Source organism: Sitodiplosis mosellana, unplaced genomic scaffold (assembly GCF_009176505.1).
Source record: "Sitodiplosis mosellana isolate CC-2019 unplaced genomic scaffold, AAFC_SMos_1.0 Smas_scaffold_1, whole genome shotgun sequence".
Taxonomy (NCBI): Eukaryota; Metazoa; Arthropoda; class Insecta; order Diptera; family Cecidomyiidae; genus Sitodiplosis; species Sitodiplosis mosellana.
Window position 1 is genome coordinate 10914451 of NW_022595244.1, and position 19426 is coordinate 10933876.

The 19426-nt window shown below is 36.3% G+C and overlaps 1 protein-coding gene across 5 annotated transcripts in view; it reads right to left on the reverse strand.

Moving 5' to 3' along the window:
* The window catches only part of LOC129565847 (neuroligin-4, Y-linked), a 167106-nt gene extending 151505 nt beyond the window's left edge, over positions 1-15601 (reverse strand). For 2 of the 5 annotated variants that reach the window (XR_008687667.1, XR_008687666.1), the window contains exon 1: positions 13132-15595. The gene's annotated coding sequence lies outside the window, so the exon portion shown is untranslated. Of the gene's footprint in view, positions 1-13131 lie in introns of all 5 variants that reach the window. The other 3 variants (XM_055441128.1, XM_055441139.1, XM_055441149.1) reach the window with 2 other exon arrangements.
* Between the last annotated feature and the right edge of the window lie 3825 nt (positions 15602-19426).

Consider the following 19426-nt stretch of genomic DNA (forward strand, 5'->3'; position numbering starts at 1 on the left):
AGAGAGAGAGAGAGAGAGAGAGAGAGAGAGAGAGAGAGAGAGAGAGAGAGAAAGCGGCACACACATTAAAGCAGCTCGGAATCAACGGAAGAACCATCGACAAAAACTCATTATGTAAAAACGAAAAATGGAAAAACGAGAGTTTTTCAATGGATTTGCGGATCTGTATGTGTGTGTGTGTGTATTTGTGCTTTCGTACGCATCCGAACCGAAATGGTTTGGTGAATGTGTCGGGCATGAGAAAATAAATGAGCAAAAGTCTTAAAATTGCTTTCTTTAGCCCGGTTTCATTCATTCATTCATCCATTCTGGGCGAAACGATAAGTTGCCATCACCATTAAATTACTTCGCTATCGTCGTTCAGGAGCTACTTATCTGGTTCACAAGGAAAATTCGTAGATGAAATTTATTTGCCAAAGTTTCCTATGTGAATTCGTTGTTCGTTTGCTCTTCTCCCTTTCTCGATGGCTACGATTTACTGGCGATTTCTTTTCCCTCAAACACAATTGCACATATATATTTGTATGTATCTGTGGTGTCGTTTTTATTTTCGCTCGAAAAATGCTTGTAAAATTTATAAGTATGTACATTGTGGTACTTGACCTTTCTTTTGCGAACTATTTAATGGCTTGGCAAATAATTGCTCATTCGACGGTCAGAGTTTATATATGTGTGTGTGGGCATCGTTCGTTAGTCATTGCATTGCGACATGTTTTATTGAACGGAGTATTTTTCACTGCACGTTCTAATATCAATGAAATATAGCCCTCATAGATACTAACGTCACATACCTGCATTCTGCACGTCTTTTCTCTCGTTTCACTTTTTTTTTCAATTAAACGCTCTATTTTGATGGAACCAATTCGTTGATAGAACACTTACTTCAACGAGTTTTCAATGCCCATCCTCAGTCCCACCGGAATTTCAACTTTAAATCGATTTTCTCTTTCTCTTTCCCTCCGAAGCGCGCGCGAGACCGTTGTTGTTTGTCGACATTAAATATGGCAAAATAAGCGCAGAGAGCGCTACCTCGAATAATGGTTTTCTGTTCGGTTTATCATGAAACGATGGTCAACCATTGACATTACATTCTGCTTACAAATTATTTGTTAGCACACCACGACGGGATGTGGTGTAGCAGCGCACAAAGCGGTAAGTTTCCTTTTTTCACAGTTTTTGTTTACTTCGTGGCGATACAAGATGTAACTGTTGTCGGTTGTGTATTACCACTTAAAAGCAAAAATATTATACAAAATGTACAATTTACACGGGAAACTCCGGTCGAGATTTGAAAGAATTGGCCGTCGAATGAAATGTAGTTCACCATTCGAAAAACGACCGAGAGAGAGAAAAAAAAGTTCAGCCAACCAGAGAGAAACAGAGAAAAGAAGCAACCAAAAAAACAACAATGAAACAACAGCACATGAAAACGTTTCCAAGATTTATTGCCCAAAGGTTCCTTTTCGCTAGTTTGAAGCGAAAATGTTGCGCTTGAATATTTAAAAGTCGGCGCGCTCGGAAAGTAGTTTTCATAAATTCTCGATAATATCCTGTTGCCATTCGGTATGGGAATGTTTTCACCCGTGTGATTTGTTTTGGTGAAAGCAACCGGATTTTGTCTCTCTCTCTCTCACCATCTCTATGTCTTTTTCTCCCCCGTTCTCTTCCTCTCTGTCTCAGTCGAGTGCAAAACAAATGCTTTGGACAAAACTGAAACACAACAATAAATAACGTGGTCGACGCGCGCGAATGCGAGCACAAAATATATGAAATACAATGCGAACATCAGTTTTTGAAATGTGGCTCCCGTTGAAAATAATTTAACTGAATTGCACTGTTGGGCAAATCCACAGCTTTGCAAACAAAACGGACATTTGTGCTCGGCACACCGAAACAAATCGAAATGATTTCCAAACATTTTAGCACATTCGCTTAGAAACCAAATCAAATAATAAATAAAATTCGCCTCAGCTGGAATGAGCCGTTTTCTGTGCGGACATTTGTTTTTTCGTTGGTTTCAGTTTTCTTTCATGCACACCTTGTGAGCACGAGTGATAAATGTATGCCAAAAACTTATGGCAATCACATTGGAATTCCGTGTGTCGAGATAGATTTAATCAATACGTTTGGTAGAATATCAATCTTAGAATGAGCACAATTTTGAGATTGAATTTCAAAAGGAATGTGTCTGAGGTTTGTGTGTTAACTCAACGAAACTATCAATTAGGTTTTGCAGGTTATAAACACGTTTGGTTTATTCATCTCAAAGATGAAGGATATTTTACTTTGAGAAAATCATGTCTTCACTTTGAGTTACCGGTTGAATGCTTCATTAAACTAAAGATTCCCTAATTTTGCAAATTACTGAATCATATCCCGCTTCCAGTTCAAAGGCCTTTCTATAGGCAGATCTATTCCATAATGTAAGCTTAGATGAATCAATGAATGACATTTAGTGTATTATATAACCTATATTTAAACATACATTTAATGTTCAAAACAAAACCTAAGCCATAACATGCATAGAAAGCCCGTATTCGTTTGATTATCAGAAATTGTATCGAATGTTCATTACATTCAACCTAATATTCAATTAAAGATTTTATTCAAATAACTTTTATTGCTATTGACACGTGTATCAAATTGAAATCAGATATCATAAACAATTTCAAGGAAATGTTCATCAAGAGAGGCTAACCGAATCCATTTATTATTTTTATTGGGAAAACCAATTAATTTTTTGTGATGTTTTCGAAATGCCATTAACAATAAATGCCTACAGACATGTCGCATGGGTTTTTTGTTCCATCATCCAATGTCCGTCTCGTTTCTTGCAATCATAATTGGAATAAACTAGACAGCATCCTCTCGCTATAGATAAAAAAGTCAAATGGGAAATATGCAAAATGGTAGCATTGATTGTAATAGAGGACGAGATGAATAATCTTGAGTCAGTGTATTTGTTTGTGTGTGTGTGTGTTGACAATGAAAATCATCGTTCGTTCCACTCAAATTGTACGGCCGGAGGCGAGGAATAAGAGAAAATATATACACGAAACAATCAACAACATTTAATTATGTGCGCCCATTGTTTGTGTGAAACAAATGTTAAACCACATTGTTTATTTGGGTCAGTCGGCATTTTTCGTTTACCATTCACAATTTACATGCGCCCAACCCCTCCATGATTCGCCATCATCGTCATCGCCACCACAGAACAGCATTGCAGCCCAACTCCCAGCCCGTCATTATTTGCAAGGATAAATATCTTTTTTTCTGTTATTATTGCATGCTTGAAATAATTGTTTTGTGTCAACAAATCGTATACATCCATTCCATTCCATTCCATGTGCGAAATGTTCGCTATTTTTGTATGCATACAAACTGCACACATCAAATGTATTAAAAGCATCTCGCAGCATTCTGTGTCGTACACATGCATGTCGCATTTATTCATGCATTGAAGCAATGTGCTTCAGTTGGAATTATTGCATGCATGTTTCATTATTATTTGCGCCAAGAAACTCTTTTCATCACAAAACACACACACACACACACACACACTTACACAGTCGAATATGCAGCGAATGCGATCTGGATACGGAATTTCCGTGTGACTCTCTATCTCTATGATAAATCGTCCGTTATTTGTTGTGTTGCTTTCCCTGTGTCATGTTTCTCCTTTTTTGGTTTGCTGCAAGCAAAAATGCCATGGCGTGCAATCATTTAATTCGCGTCATACCAGCAAACTAGCGCCCGACAAGAGAGAGAGAGAGATAGAGATAATGCAACCGACGACAAGAAAACCAACACAAAAATATTCGCTGGGCAAAAGAAGGCATACAAATGTATTTGCACACATAGGATATTAAAGTCACTGCGTGAAATTTCAGAGCGTTTGGTCACACTGCAGTTGAGTGAGGAGCATTTAATTTTTCATGGATGCTTTATGACGAAACAGAACAAAAAGGGTAATAGAGAAGCAGAGAAAAAACCACTCGGGTAGACATTCAAACGACCAGCGGCACACTAAAGCGTGTAAATGAATTCACAGACCGAAACGAATACTATTATTTCGAGCTAAAGATTTGCAAATTCCTCGGGATTTTCGTCGTACTGCATTCATGAATTATTTTCATTTAATAAAGTCGTTTTAATATTTCATAAATTGCATTCTGTTCACAACAAACTGAAGGGGTCATAAACATTTGAACTTTGCAAATCGATACGTGCAAATTGGCCAGTGTATTTAATTTTGCCAAACGACCAATATGGATGCAGATTCAATTAGAAACTTTGTGTCATAATCCATCAAAAACCACAAATACAAACATTTGATTTGTTTATACGAATTGAAGCCAGTGTAATGCGTTTCGTTTAATTAAATTAGAACAATAAAGCCGCATCAAACTATAAATTGAATTGAATATATGTGTTTGGTGCGCAATGATTAAAAATCGATACTCACAGTATTCAAACCACCAATTGGTTGTACACTCAAAATTGATTGGAGCATCGCGCTAATGGCAAAGTTTCCAAGAAAATTGCCGTCAAAACAGAGTTGCCAATATATCCATTCATCAATAATTTGGAATTTATCGCTGTGTTTCATTGATTTGTAATCGATTTCAATGAAAATCATGTGCAATCGCATAGCTCAAGCACTAAATTGATATGTGTATATTGCAAAATTAGATTAATCCCGCAAACACATGAACCAATTTGTGTGTTTTTCATCACAAACAAAAGGCCTGCCAGCTAATTGCAAAACCATGGTCAAAAAAATATCAATTTTGCCATTGTGGATGGCAGTTAATTTGTTGACCTGGTGAGCCGATTCGATGCCAAACCATTTCTAAACTCAAGTGGTTTTTGCAATTTGATCGATTTAGATGATAGATTAATCGGTCGATGCATTTTTCGGCATTTGCGGAAAATGAAACACGCAAAAATTAATTAACTTCAAATCAAATAGTTGTGATTTCATTCGATTGAAAACACCGGGTTCATAAATGAATTTGGAAAAGTCACGAACAAAAATTAGTTCATTAAATTCCGAATATCGTTTGAGTTTGGCTTACCATGCTAGAGGGTTCAAATTCTATCCACTCTATCTCTCTCTTTTTCATTTTACATTTCAATTCAACTAATTCGTATCCTTTTGCTTAACATTCTATAATTGTATCTCTTAGGAAATGTGTTGCCCCCCTACCCGATGTAATGCCATAAATTCATTGCAATAACATAAATTAGTTTGTTTTCGAGCAAAACATTTCGCTCACAACTTATGATATTTTTGATGGTCTCGATGCTTTTAGCACGTGCAATGAATGGTCGGAAAAACCATTTATTGAATTACCTGCGCACCATGACAAAAAAAATATTTCTCTTTCTTTTTCAAGTAATTTAATCAGTGTCCCTTCTCAACTTTTCGATGACTATTGCACGAATGAGAACTAGTCAGGAAAAAAAAATGTATGTAAGCGCATACTCAGTGCGCCCCGAAGCTCGAACGAGTTGCTTAATGCTTCAGTAATCGGGGCTTGCAATTTCCAAGAAACTTTTCCTCTTTGTGATTTCTCTTGTTTTGTTCCATTTCGACAATGATGGCAGAGAAAAAAAGCCAAAATATGATTAAAAAAATCTCCAGCGACAGCAATATCCTGCAACTGTACTCAAGTGAAACGTGAATGTGATGCGACATGTATAAAATTTATATATGTTCAGTGGTTGTATGTTCGACTCTGTTTGTTCACATTCTTCTTTTTCCATCATAAAAATTATCTTTGACGCAACAAAAACTTTGCAATCTGTTCAAGTCGTCTGCTGTTAAATTTCAAACTAATGCGAAATGAAATATACTTAGTTTGTGGTGTCGTCGTTGTCGTTGTTTGCCTTTCGAAAATGGTAAAATAAGGATGGTGTTTTGTTTGGAAATTCTAGTTGTGGCACAACTGTTATGCTCTGTGCAAATAAACCAGATTCTGACAACAAATGCTTTTGTCATTTGTCGTCCAAGAAAATGTTCTTATTACACTATTTTCTTCTATTCAATTATGTGTTGAAATTGATCTGATTTTCATTTGGCACAGTGTGAGTGGGTATATGCACCTTGGCACTAGCACACACAGAGAGACTTGTTTCTTATGAATGACGGGGTTTCTTCTGTAAAATCCAATTTCATTCATTCTGAACTAGTGACATAAAATTGAAATGCTTTGACAAAACCTTTGAAAAGATGCAATAGAAAATGAGCTTTGAAATTTACTTTCGCATAGAATCACTTTTCTTATTTGATTCTACATAATGTTTTTACGCTCATTATTCTATTACTTTCACAGGGAGTTAACAAGACGTACATTATAAGGTTTTTGATTCGATTTCGAGGAGGAAGAAAAATGGATATATACAACTTGTATTCACCATCTCTTTCGATGGAAGTCCAAAACCTTATAACGCGCGTCTTGCTAACTCCCTGTGATTACTTTATAAATATATCTTATTACAAAAAGATGAAAAGTGAAAAAAGCGGATTCAAATGAATTTCTCTTTACATCCCACACCTCAGTGAATATTTCACATTTATAAAGTCGAGTCTTTGAACATTCGAGTTTTTTTTTCGATGTCTGTTCTCTTTTTTTGCGTTGCTTTCAATGGACCTTAATATGGTCCACATTAACAGTATTTTTTTGGTATCCTTCCTGTCGACTCGTGATTATCTGTATTTAAATTGACTGCGACACATCTACCACTTGTCATAACACATTTGCAAAAGCTGGAGTGATGTGGAGCGAAGTCACACCGAAGTGGGGTCGAGAATAGATTCAACAACTGCGAGCAAATATATACAATGGTATAGGTCGGGCTGTATCAATTGTTATTTCTTTGCCACACATTAACAATGGTCTCATTTATTTTCCCATTTTTCCCCGTTGCGCTCCCCTTCTCTCTTTCCTCTTTTCAATAAAGCCAAGCGAACACAAACAAGCAACCGTTTATGTATGAAATAAAGCAGATTACATAGCTGCATGAACGTAATATTCCTTTACAAACAACACTCGCTTCATCTTTCGATGATTTTTCTTTTTCTTTCTTATTGCTTTGCATGCCTTCGTGTCTTTTCACATTTGTGCTTGCACACAGAAGTTTTTGTCGCTCTATTGTCAAATCACCACCACCACCACCACCACCACCACCACCATTGAGGCGAATGCACAAAGCAAAAAAAAGAGAAGAAAACTGTTGGAGCTTAACAAGAATAATACCCTTTGTGCTCGTTTTGTGTGTATTTTTAAAACTAAATGCCATTAAAAGCGTTGTGATGTTACGACATATTGACAATGTTCCAGCTAACACAGCTGAATGGCATTCATTTAAAGCTGGAAACGAACGGAGACAAGATGAAAACCGTCTTTTTTATTTTTATCTCCACTCTTTATCACACTGAATGAGCCAGAAAAGAGTTGTAAGACGATTGTGGTCAGTAACCTTATTGATTTTTATTTTCTCCGCTACAGTTGGATTTTTTTCGCAAATGACAAAGTTTCGGAAAATTAATGAAGTCTCATGGAATAGAAAAGCACACAATTCGATTTTAAAACGCAGATGGATGGAGTAAACATGTAAACGTTCTGCAGGAAACGCGTTGCTATTCAAAGCGTTCAAAGATAGTTCACATAGCCAACAAAAACGTCGATGAAATCCAATCCAATCATGGAAACAAATGGAACGAAATAATTCAGATTTTCTTGTGCAAGAAGCATTGACAGTATTTCAAGTGTTTCTTCCATTGTTCCCTCTTTTAATTGAAGATATAACATGCACACAAATATCAAATTTTGAGTAGATCATATGGATTTGTGTTACCAAATCGACCCACATTTTTAGTCAAACCGAATCGTATTGGCTTTAATTCGAAGCTTTTGAACTCAAAATGTATTGAATACAACCTATGCCATGGCATTGATTTTCGAATATAGACTACCACAACCTATGATTCATAGCCATTGATAGTCCAAAGATTGGATTTACTAAAACAGGTATTCTATGTTGTGATTAGATGAATTAGCATATACAAAGCAATGGTGACCTTTGGTGCTTATGATCCAATTGTACAATTTTGGATTTGGCTTTCCAATTTAAAATTGTGAAATTTTCAATTTGAAACCGCGCAATTTTTTCAAATGAGAATGCATTTTTTGTCACAATGCATTTTTTGTGACGAAAAATCGTGTTTGATTTCCAATACACAAAATAAAATGCAAAAAATGTTTGGATTTCAATCGGAAATTTTCTGTAAGTTGAATACCGAATTGTTACACAATACACAATATCAAAAATTGGTTATAAGCATTAAAAATGTGGATCCATTCTGAAAATCACAGGCCCGATTCTCGATTTGAGCATGAATAATATCACATTTGGCGGCAACGCACAGTTTGGGTAAAAAGTCCTTCATTCGTGTATAAAGTGATTCGTTATTATAATATGCATGCATTTAAGCCGCAATTGTGGTTTTCGCCTGACTGGAAACACACACGCACACACTTTTTTCCATCGACCATCGACCAAATTCCACAAAGAAAAACCCTTCGGTTAAGCGTGGGCAGATGAATAATTTCGTTTTCAATTACGTCTGCTGTGTTATAATGGCTGAAGCAATCATGGAAACGCTTTTGATGCGGTTGCGTATGCTCAAAATTAAAGCGCAAATTCGTATTTGTAGTTTTTTTTCTTTCTCCCTTCAACGAAGGGTTTTTTTTCCACCCCGGGTCCTTGTCCGAATAACGTTTTTTTCTCATTCCCAGCGTCGAATCAGTTCATATAATACCAAATGTAATCAAATGAAATAAATGAGAATATGTTTTTGTGTGCGGTAACCGCTTGTGTGTGTGTGTGTGTGTGCGCGCGCCTTTCACAGTCATTTATATTGATAAAGCGAATGGTTAAACGAATTTAATGAGAGAAGAGTAAAAGCGAAAGGAAAACTAAAAGAGAGCGGAAAAAGTGCCAAAAAGAGCACATTGAAGGGAATAACGAGGCACACGAGCAAATAAATTAATTGGAGTGCACAAAGTGATCTTTGGGTTGTGTTTAACGAATCAAAAACCGGGGTTTCCAGCCGGCCATTCGATTTAGCCAAATGATGTATTTGATGCCGTTTTTTCGGTTGCCACTCAACCATAATTTCAATAATTTCATTTCAACTTTTACAAGAGTAATTTAAAAAGTTAAAACGATTTTTTGATTATTTGCCGGGCAACATTTCACAGTAACCATGCTCTCTTATCAGCCTTCATCGGCACACTACTTCGTTCTATCTTACATTATAGTAGTTGAAGGCAAGGAAAACCCACGAAAACCTCACAAGAAGTATTTTACGAGTATTTTTTTTTTTCAATTCATTTTACATTCACCATTACGGCAATGTTGATTTTTGACCATTTTTGGCGTTAGCAGAAGCCAAAATAGAGATAAAATCATGTTATGACTACTTTGGCATAAATCTTTGGCTTGCAACATTCAAAATATCACATTCTAACGTACATTTTGAAATTGTTTTCGGGTAAGAAAGAAAAAAGTTGGAAAATCGGTCAAAATCAGATTTCCGCACTCATTTTTTTTTTTTGAAACTTTTTGCTGGCAAAAAGGGAAAAAGTCTAAATTCCAATCACGGTTTCGGGGTGTGATTCGTGGATTCCAGTTATATATACATCGGCGCTACCCTTGCCTTTGATACCGAATTAAAACAAAAGAAAAACTTTCGTCTCATTATGCATTGTTATTACATTGTGAACATTTGCTGTGTATTTTATGGCGTCGAAACTTCAAATAGACCGCAATGTTCGCGATACTAACGAAATACCAGGGCTGATTTTATTACATGTACAGCCTGGACAGTGGATGCATGCACACTTCCGAAGCGGACAGCCCCATCGGTTGATAAAAACAGTAAACAAACCCGTAAAAGTTTTCCGTATTTGCTTTTGTTTTTCCCATTTTTTTCATCTCCGGTTTCTTAAGATACTCTCGCATGCTATCTCTTTATTTCTCTCATGCTTTGGACCGAAGTTCCAAACTTTTACCAAACACATGCATTCATTGCAGAGTCATACTTGAGTCTAGTCAAGTCCTTCGGGTTGTGTCTTTGCCGTCGTTTTATTCACGTTCACATACAAATCGAGCGTTGCGCTAAATACAATTCGTGTGTAACTAAGGAAATACGTAAGTGGTGGAGCTAAAGTTTGATGGTGTGTTCGGTGGGTTCATGATGACGTCGTTCACAACGACGACAATAACTGCAAAAGCCAACTGAAGAAAAGACGAAGAAAAAAATATATGAACTCCACGATGAAGAAACTTTCAACGAAATAAAATACTATGTTAGAACAACACCAGCGGTCATAGCAATAAATAATATTGTGTAAGCTTCTGAGTCGTTTTTTTTTCTTCTGCTCTCTCTCTCTCTCTCTCTCTATCGCTCACTCACTAAATCCCCAAGGCATAAAATGCAGCATTTTTTCATTCGTTTTTTTTCTGTTCTCTATTCCATAATAATGTAGCGTGAATGATAGAAAACGCTGCAAGCAAATGGACGGGAAAGACGAGAAAAAAATGGTCCTGAATCATAAATGTATGAAAATCGCCGAAGCACAAAAAACAACCACCAAATGTGAGTCGTACAAAAAACCATTGGAAAAATGGACTTGAAGCAAACAGTGCGGAGGAAGTAAATGAGTACTTACATCGAAAAGATGTTGCTGGCTTTTGCTTGAGGATGGAAAAACGATTTGAAACTTTTGCACCAGCATTCTGATGATATAATTTGATTTACAACGTTTGAATGGTGTTGACAATGGAAATGTGCAACCAGCGTTCAACATGTCCAAAATCTGGGAACGAGAGGGACGATGATAAACACTTACGGATGGCTGAAGTGGAAGAAGGGTTGCAATTTCTCCCGTAAAAAGAGATTCTTTTAACTGAAATTTCAACGTTAATTTGACAAATTTTGGTTTTCTTCAAAACGATTGGCCTACGCCTTGAGAAATAATGAAAAACTTTGCTCAATGGTATGTAGTAGACTAACCGTGATTACATTTCATTTCAAAAATCCGATCCAAAGGTATAAAATGTCAAGCTATTTTTGCTCATTTACTCATTTCAAACAACATCGTTACTGGGAAAAGGAATCGTGATCCATATTCTAAATTCTCTCATCACGGGATCGTTTCAGGTAACAATATTTATTAACATCGATGATGAAAAAAGACATGCAAACAGAGAGCGCAAAATAACGCAAAGCATGTATACGGTTATTGGAAAATAATGATAACGACTTCAATCGAAAAAGTGTAGAGAGCAAAAAATCGTCTCGCACAAAATTCATTCAACCTTTCATTCTTCGCTTTGCCAGGACCATGCATCGCAACACAATATAATGTAGGTATTTGATAAAATTTTGCTAGTGTTTTATTATTCTGTTTCGAAGGGAAAATAAAAGAAAATTTAAAATGAAAGGAAATTCAACTTGGATAAAGACTTGAGAAGGTACATGATGCTAAACTCAAAATGGATTTTCCAGAGGAGAAAAGAGCAAGCAAACAAAATGGCTCCTTTTTCATAGATACATGTAACAGAATCAAAGCGTAATTGTGAATCTTATTTGTTTCATCTCTTGTGATAACGAATTCAGCACAGCCTTAATTTTCTCTTTTTTAAATTGTATTTTAAGCGAGCGCATTTTCTCTAGGTAAGTAAACAATAAATTGGGTGCGATTTTTTTTTCTTCGTCTTTTTCCATTCCTTTCGTCTTTCCGTTTTTGTGTCGGGCCAAATGAATCGTTGATGAACAATTAGGCTGTGCCGGAATCAAGTCATTTTTTTTTTCAATATATAAAATTTTGTGTCGAAAATTTGTTTCGTGCACCTTCCGTGAAGTAGGCAAATCGTCTAAAATGAAATGGGATTTATGATAAATCATTTATGTCTCTCTTCTCTTCGCTCTGACTCAATAAGCATTTTTTTAATGAATTTGTTTCTTCTTTTGCATGTTCACAGTAAACAGGACAAACAAACTGTCGAAACGAAAACATTTTTCCCGAGAAAAATAAAATAAGTGATTCAAAAATTGCTGTAAGCAATACAAAGCAGGAATTTCCCAATTATGGCCCGTTCCGGTTCAATGAATCGTTTTCCAAGCAAGTATTTATTTCATTCACTTGGATTATTATTATCATGAAATGTTTCAAAATCAGTTCATTCGACGTGAGTACATCACGCATTTGTTTAGCTGGTGCCAATAGTGGTAGCTATAAAATATGACATTTCATGACAGCGCCATGAATAAAAACCATAAATTAAATAATTTGACATATTGTTTGGATTTTATGTGGTGGTGAGTTTTGAGCGACAATTTATATTTGCTATCGCCGTTCGTTCGTACAACGAACGCCATTTGATATACCAAAATGTAATAGTTCTGAGCTGTTTCTCTCTCTCTCTCTCTATCTGCCATTTCCTCTTTTTCGAAAAGTCACGTGCATCGGTGCCAATCGAGATAAACATCGCAAGCTCGTTCACTTGTCTAAGATTGATGAGATTCCGCCCGAAAACAGCGGAGTCCTTTAGGTAATCAAGTGCTGTGACGTAGTTACCATGAGTGGATAGAGAGTTACATATATTCACTTGAGCTCACGTATATGTCAGGCCATACCAATGTCTGTGCCATTTAGATTGTGACCCAAAAGCATTTAGCAAATAAAATATGATACCATCTACTTTGGAAAATTGTCGCTGACTGATGAATTGCAAAACAAAACGTGTATATATCGTGAGTAGCGTGTGGAATGGGCTGAATGTTTGAAAAAAATTGGGACTTAGGCATGGAAATAGCAGCAATTTCATGAAATGCACAGCCGATTTAAAACAAAATGAAGCTATTTCGTCGTGAAATCAAAGGATTTTCGATTTTACGGGTATTTCGGAGGGCTACGGTTTATTAGCGACCCGAATCCACCCACACACATTCGAAATTCGTTCGTTCGCTCTTTTTTCTTCCCTTCAAAGAGGCCTTTTTACTCCACTTAAGCTAAAACCGTGACTAAATATTCAATTTAAATCATTACTTACTGTTCAGTGCATACTGACGAATGTCTAGATGATGCGCATTAACGATGCTCGATTCCAAATTCGGATTCAGCCAAATAGAAACAAGGAGAAGAAGAACAGAAAAACAGAGATATACCCCCTGTCTCTCTATCTCTCTCTCTCTCTTTTTTTTACTTTATTTGTCTGTGTAATTGCTCCGGTTCCCTTTTTCACGATTGACGTAATTTAGTTCGATTTCATTATAACTTTCTCTCATGCATAAAATACTTGTCGATGTGCTGCTGATGCTGCTGTGTGTTTTTTTTTCAACTCTCTTTTCGAAATCAGCCTAAGCGTCACCGTTTGCCGAACGGAAGATTGAGCGCAAAAAAAAACAATAAAAAAAAACTAGTGGAACAATCGATTTAAATTGGAACGTGCACTGTTTTGAACACAGAAGAGCAATTAAAATTACCAGCACCCGCGTTCAACAGCAGCTGAGTCTGTTGCCGACGTTGATGCACAGCACAAGCACATATACATACACACTGAATCACACACACAAAAAAAGAAATCAATAAAAAAATTTCGATAATCGTTGAGTCCATCAATTAGTCACACATGGCTGAATATTCCTTTGTCCCTTTTTTTCATTCAGTTGCTGGAGTTTTTCTTTCGTGTGCGGTCGTTTTGAAATGTCGAAAATACACAGACGAACGCAGACACACGTAGACTCGGTGCAGATACTTTTTTAGATGGTGTTTGTGTTTGTTCACTGAAAACAGCGGTCTATGAGCATTGAAAACTCTAACAAATCCGATTTCATCTTTCTTTCGATTGAATAGAAAAATCACAAAATCAACACGTCACTCATGAACTTTTCTTAGTGGGTTTCTCTCATTTTGCACTCATTTTTTTCGTTGTTGTTGCTGTTGTTTTTGTTACCGTGTTGTTGCTCTGGCGTGGGCACTTGTTTTTCATTCCATTCAGTGCCACTGCACGCAACATAAACAGTAAATCTTAAGCACCACAGTTTGTTTGAACAAAACGAAATCCCCTCATTTATTCCATTGATTTTATTTGCAAAAGTGGCCACTTGTTTGTTGAATCGCGATTAACTTAATCACACCGCAAATCTCCTTTTTTTCTAACGAGATTTCTTATTCGATACGCACGAGGAAACGTACCGTTTTTTATTTCTCAATCGCCGTCGTATTTTTTTTTTTCGACGATTATTTTTCTCTTTTGCTCGTTTTGCAAATGTTTCCGTTTTTATATGCTCGGCATAAAAATGATAATTATTTGCGTTTCATTAACGAGAAATGTGGAAGTAAATGTATATAAATACTTATTTTTGTAACGATACACACGTTGAACCACGATTTGTTTGGCTTAAAATACTACACACGGAATTGCATGGAATATGTTAATGGTAGATCGTAAATGTATTCGGTGCGGTACGATTTATTGGTCCTATTTCAAGTAGATAAACAATAATCGAGGAGAGAGACGAGGCGATTTTTGCTCGTGATTGGCGATAAGCGGGTCTTAACTACAACCAAAGTAAATCCGTTGGGATTATCATGCGTGAAGTACACCTGTTCGAATGAACAAGAGTGAATCTGAGATTGCTGCTTTTTTTCTCCACTCTATCCGTTCTCTCTCTTTTTTCCGCGTCTGTGATTCAAGCTTTGTCCATTACATGCGGCACGTAAATCATTGTACCTCAAGCAAAAAAGTGATATGCCATTCTATTTATCGAACGATGCGATTGTTCCTTTAGCGTTGTTGCGATTTGCTTACGTTGTGCAAAGCATTCAAATTCATAGGCATGAAATAAATCGAATCGTGTATTCACTGACCGTTCGCAACGTGCTGCTTGTGTTTTTATTTCATTTCACTTGAGCTTAGTTGGTGTGTTTTTTCTTTCTTCTAGTTCGTTGTTTTACTTCACTTCAACTGGATTTGCGGATGCTGAACAACGCGGTGTACGGTTGAATGTAACAGAAAATTTATTTCAGCCGTAAATTCTAGGCTGGATGAGAATGAGAAAAACGAAACCTCATTCAATGTGCGGTCTACGACTTTTTTTCCCCATTCATTCGTTCATTACAACTTTAAATCGCAACCATCCAACCTCATTTTTTTCCCTTTATTCTTGAAGCGAATAGAACCAAATCCAGAAAAAAAACACCATGAACTAGAATTTCAAAATCGCGGTTAATAGATTACTGTCTGTGCGGATGATTTCCATTCCACCTGGACACACTTGCTGCAGATATTCGTTTGAAATTTCTTTTTTTTATTTGGAAAACTCACAAGATTTTTTACACTCGTATTTTGCCTCGTTCGTTAAAACCTTACACAACTTCCGGTTTGCTTTTCGTTCGCAAAAAGAAATGATGACCACGAAATCTCTGTGAGTAGAGTAGATTTATTTCGCGCGCGCGACACACACGATTACTAGTCGACGGAGCGGTTACGTTACATCACCGATTTTCTACTTCGAACTGAACAGATGTGTGTCATCGGCATCGACTAGATGCATGGCCATGGAAAATCAACGGCTGGAAATATCGGGATGCGAGTAGAGGGTATAGCACATTCACCAGCTATGTTACTTCCAATCGGTTAAAATTGGTCTTGCGCATGTGTTTGTTTTCAAATGGAACTGGAATCCGCTTGTCAATATCACTCGTTGGAAAATTTACATTTCCCAAGTTTTTCCCATTATGGGCACCGTGCAAGAGATGGCGCCACACAGTGAGTGATGCATCTGAAGAAAACATTTTTCTTTCCGATTCGAATGTGAATTTTGGTTTTTCAAAACATCTAAATTAAGGCGCATTAAAAATGATTTTGACAATGATATCTTTCCGGTTCACATCGATTTGATTCGAGAGAATTTGAAGGATGTGAAAATTGTGTTTCCAAACAAACTCCAAACGATTAAATCAGAAATTCATCGACAGTGTTGTATGTTAAATCATTCGAAATGCAATGTTTGTGTTGGAAAACGTCTCACAGGTAAATGACTAAAGCCAAGATTGGCGTCCATTTTAGAGCGAACCAAAGTGAAAAGCGAGGATCGAAATGGTTAAAAAAACTTAATCGACTGGCAAAAAGCGTATTTCAAAGTTTTTTTTTTGAACATTTGAAAGCATTTGTTGAACGATGAAGAACAACAACTGAGCTGAAATTTCGAAGGCAAACACAATTAAAATTCATTTTCCATTTCAGAACTCTTTCTCTCCTCTTTCACTTTCTCTATCTCATTCTCTTCTTCCTATCGGTGAGGTGAGAGAAGAGTTTGAGTCCAAAGTGGCAGCTGTACCGTTCGTAACAAGCACTGAAAAAAGTTTGTGTATAGTAACATATATATATATAATATATGGAATCCGTCAGAAATAACCCATAGAAAATTCATCGAAGGCGTACAAAAGAATGCAGTAATTTACTTACGCGGAGATAACCTTAACCGCCAAGAAAATAACTATTTACTACCACCCTATGACGAGAGGCGAGCTGAACTAAAACTTGATACTCTGGTTAGGAGAAGAGTCAACGCATCGATACTGTTCATCAAGAAAATAATATCCGGCCAAATGGATTCACCTACATTGAGGAGCAAATTGAATCTTAACACAGGCATTCGTACATTTCGTAACCCAGAATTCATCAGACTTAGGTGCTCATCAACAGAATATGGACTTAATGCCCCTCTAAACTATGCATGCCGGGCATTCAATTTTGCTGCACTATTTATTGACCCGACGTTACCGTTTTTCGAATTTAGAAAAAAGCTACTAAAGCTTCCCGATTCTGCATTTGGTGATCTAACAAGACTGAGAAGTAGTCAATGAGTTACAAAACTGATTATATTTGAAACTGATCGAATTTAACTATTTATTTCTATTTCTATTTCTATTTTTATTTTATCTATATTTCCAAGATATTTATTTACCTTTTGTGTAATGGAAACAATTATATTCTATTTTATATTGAACTGAAATGAACTGATCCATGCTAACTCAGCTGTTATGTAAAACTGTTTTTTCAAATGGAAAATTCTCTTTATACTGTAAAAACTTGTAAAAACTTTTGTGAACCTGAATCGTCAGCTTATTTGAGCAGACGCTAAAATGAATAAATAATAAATAATAATAATAATATAGCTGAAGAGGAATAGAAAAAAAACACGAATCATCACCAAACTATGTTACAAAACAGCATCAATATTTTCACTAAATCCCGCGTATAAATTCGATTGTGCTCTAATTGAAAAAGTTTTATTAAATATAACGGCAAAGCAAAAAGCGAGTGCTGTTGATGTCACCAGGTCTGTTGAACTTATGGCAGCAATTGAGAGAAAGAGAAACTTTATTGATTTTAATCGCATCAATCAGTGAGTTGCAAAACTATGGGTGAAAATATCGCAACGGAAAAAAGCAATTGATGGTCAAAAAAAGTGTAGTGAATGACGGTAGTTTATTTTTTCGTCGTCGTTGTTGTTGTTGTTTTGTTCAACGAAATCATAAACGAAAAAACGATTGGCGTTTGAGTAGTTGTAGCAGTGTAAAATTTGAGCTCTTGACATTGCTGCTCATTGTTCAACATGGATGGAATTCGTTGGGGACAATGCAAAATACTAGATGAAATGCTACGATAATAATTTCATTTGTATTTCATGTAACCTTTTGTGACACACCCGAAGCTCACATATAAACGCATGAAAATATCAAGTTTTACAGTTTCTTTCATACTCCGTTTTCATTCGGTTTGCAATACAGCAGTGACACGCGTGGTATAATTTTGAACTATTTTCATGACTTGTCAAATACTTCAGCATTCCAGTTTTACTACGCAAAAATTCACCACCTGCTTATTCATTTGTTTTGAGTAATAATTATCTCATACATATTTAATAATTTATTCTTTTGTTGCAACAAATACAAGCATTTTTCAGAACTAAAAATGAAACTATTGCAACAACTACTTGACCAATACTTGATCTTTCTTCCTATTTGTAGACATGAGTTTCTAATGAGAATACTGAAGCAGGCCTCCATTCTTCATACTGATTAACTGATAACTATTTTCACCTTAGTGTTTATGGTGAAAAGTATTTGCGAATTCTGCCGTATCTGTCATTGCATTTATTCGTTGGGGCTAGCGTAATGTCACAAACATTTCACTGTTTTCTCGACTATGTAAGGATTTTTGTTAATGCAATTGGGGTATGGTTTCTTTTTCCGTTAGATCTGATTTTAATGCAGTCGATAGTATTGTTGGGTGGAATTTTTTCCAGCTCAACAGAGAATGTAGTGTGTGCGAAATGAGAGATCTGTCAGTATAAGACCGTTTCGCATGACTCTTATTTACGAGTACAATCTTCCGTTCCGCACTCGTACAAGCGCTTCATAAATGAAAGAAAAACCTGTGCGACATCCACAAGGGTCTCGGTAAAATACCGATGTAAGTATTATGTGTTTTTCTCTTTAGAATGTATTCATTGCTTTGAACGAAAAAAAAGGCGACTGAAAATACGAAAATAAATCTCAACAAAAATAAAATGGTTTTTTTTTGTACGTTATAGACGCTCGACACTCATTCACTCGGAAAAGTACGCATTCAGCGGTGTGGCGCGCGCCTCGCTGACAATCGCGTACAAAAAATACACGGCGGGCCGCATGAACATTTCAAGATCTGGAGTCAATCCGAAACCATATTAAAATCATGTTTTCTCTCGACGAATTTGATGTTTTTACAATTTTTTTTCTCGTCGCTTTTAATATTCATCTGTTTTTTTGTCGTTTCTTTCATTCATGCCGGTTTTTCCCACAGCGACGCCTTTTGGCTCAATCTTAATGCATACAAACAAATTAAACGAATAATAAAACACAGCATTTTTTTCCCTTCTGCTAACGAAAAACATCTTTACTTAATTGATGGCAGAATGAGGAACTGTCGACGGATATAGTTTTCAACGTTTAAATGGACTCAAGTTTCTTTGCCACACATTCATCGTTGTCGTCCCCGCACATCGTCAGCATGAAAAATGCTAATGGAAATGAGATCACACAACATTAAAATACTTTTTCGGATGATGTGATAACCGATTTTCAAACTCCGCCATGAATTTCACAATCCAAAGCATGGCTTCCAAGCAATTGCTTTCCAATAATTTTGAATGGTTGAAATTTGCTGCGCCAAATGAGATTGTTATTTTTGTCGAGAAAATAAAAATTCAGTTTTGCTGCACAACACATTTTAAATATCATTGCAACTATGGATGCGGATGCAAAACTCTACGTAAATTCGTCGTATACACATAGTG